Source organism: Gracilinanus agilis, chromosome 2 (assembly GCF_016433145.1).
Source record: "Gracilinanus agilis isolate LMUSP501 chromosome 2, AgileGrace, whole genome shotgun sequence".
Taxonomy (NCBI): Eukaryota; Metazoa; Chordata; class Mammalia; order Didelphimorphia; family Didelphidae; genus Gracilinanus; species Gracilinanus agilis.
In genome coordinates, this window is record NC_058131.1 from 152,233,528 (window position 1) to 152,236,095 (window position 2,568).

Sequence of the window (2,568 nt, forward strand, 5' to 3'; positions counted from 1 at the left end):
AAGAAAGAAAGAAAGAAAGAAAGAAAGAAAGAAAGAAAGAAAGAAAGAAAGAAAGAAAGAAAGAAAGAAAGAAAGAAAGAAAGAAAGAAAGAAAGAGGGGGAGAGGGAGGAAGAAAAGAAAGGCAGTTTAGCAAAGCTAACATATTAACTGAGTGAGAGTACTATGCAGTGTTTCACATTTATAGTTCTTCATCTCTTCAAAGTAAACAGAACCAGGAGAACATTATATACAACAGGATTATTGTTTGAAGAATTAACCTGCATATGTCTACCTCCAGAGAAAGAACTGATAAATAGAAACAAGAATGATGTTTTGTTTTATTTTTAAAAATCTCTTACCTTCTGTCAGAACAGATGCTAAGTTTCAGTTCCAACGCAGAAGAATGATAAGGGCTCGGCAATGGGGGTTAAGTAGTTTGCTCAGGGTCACACAGCTGGGAACTATGTGAGGCCAGCTTTACCACCTTTTCCCCATAGTTTTATATATACATCTTTTTGTCAAATGATGCCTTCCCTACCGAGAGGAGGGGAAGAAGGGAGAGAGATACCTGGGAATTTAAATGAAACAAATAAGTTAATTAATTTTAAAAAGAAGACGGGGAAGATGCGTTTTCTCATTTCTTTTCTGGTGCCAGACTTCATTATTGCACTCAAACCATGTTCTGTTTTGCTTTGTTGTTTATATCATTGCAGACCCTGTATATCATTTTACTTATTTTGCTTCCTTCACTTCACAGCAGTTCAACAAAAACTTCTTATGCTTCTCTTAATTCTTCATATTCTTATAGTGCAATAATATTCCATTGCATTTGTGTACCACAATTTATTTAGCCATCCCCCCATAGGGGGATTGAAAGACTTCTACTTTGTTTCTAATTCTTTGTTACTGCAAAAAGTACTGATAAGAATATTTCATTGTTGTATATGAGACCTTCCTATCTTTGCCATTCTCATGACATATAAATCACTTTCTTAGCACAATTCCAAATTACTTTCCATAATGAGCAGACCAATTCATAGCTGAGTGGGATTACTTTAAGAAAGCTTCTTGGAAAAAGTAGGTTTTGGGGTTGCTTGCCTTTGTTCAACATTCACCACCTTCATGAAACCTTCCCAGAATAATCCCTCCTGGGTCCAGCCCTTCATTGTTTTCAGTAGTCATCTCCACCATCCATCCTTCATTTTTCTTAGTCCAAGAATATTTCAACAAATGAAATTAAATATTTATTGATTACTAATAATATATAAGGCACAATACTATGTGCTGGGGATACAAAGATAAAAAGTCCCTGTGCTCAAGGAATTTATATTCTCATTGGCATACAGCAAATACACAAAGAATTACAAAGAATTTTCTGTATTTTCAAATCTAATAACTGAGAGAGGGCACAATCATAACCAAAGAAAACCGATGACATAATGGAGTGATATCTTGACTTGCAAGTAAGTTGGATTTAAGAGAGGCAGTGTCACATGAAGTCATCAGCCTCACTCTCTCTTTCAGAGTCATCCAACTCCAGTGGCAAGATACAAAGCAAGATGATTGTTGTTGGCCAGGATGCAGTAGATGCCCTTGGCACCTTCCACGTTTAAGCTCTAAGTGCTCCACAGCGCCCGTTTCAGCTGGCTTCATGGCCACTGGAACAACTGTTCTCATCTGCCCATTCTTCCAGGGGAAATCTTCACATGCTTCGAGTAGACATATCTTTAACTCACTGATAGGTTTGAGGCTGTCTGTTATCCCCAACCTGGTTTGGCAGCCTACTGAGATGGAGCCACAAGTGAGAGCTGGGTGAAAGGTGGATATCAAAGGGGATGAACAGTCCCAAAAAGGACTCGACAACCCTCACACCAGAAGTGCTAGTCCTCCCTGAATGCTCCATATACCCCAATACGCCTGGGAAGGTAGGCAGCATCCAGATTATGAAGTGTTTTAAATGCTAAATTGAGGAATTTGTATTACTGGGTGGAACATGGATCCAGCAAAGGAGACTGACAGGAGCAGTCGGACAGGTAGGAGAACCAAAACAGAAACTAAGGGAGGAGCTAGTAGAACGAGGAGAGAGTGATTCTTTCTACATGTTTGTGTTGCCACTGTTTGGTGTCAGTTCCTGTCTGGTGACTTGTTATGACAGTTATTTACTATCTCCTATTAGGTTCTAGATTACTTGGGATAGAGAACCATGTCTAGCACTTTGGGTCCTCACCAAAGCCTCCAATAGCAGTGTGCAAATATAAAGCATTATAGGGGCAGCTGACTGGCTCAGTAGATAGAGAATAGAGAAGATGGGGGCAGGGGAGGTGAAAAGATAATGGATTCTGTTTTGAATGTGTTGAGTTTAAGATGTTTATTGGATATTCAATCTGGGATGTCTGAAAGGCAGTTGGAGACATGAGATTGAAGGTCAACAAGAGAGGTTGGGGAAGGATAGGTAGATTTGAGAATAGCCGACATAGACAGGATCATTGAATCTATGGGATCACCAAGTGAAGTAGTGTAGGGGGAGAAGATGACCCGTAACAGACCCCTGAGGAACACCTTTGGAAGATGTGATCTGAATGAGAATC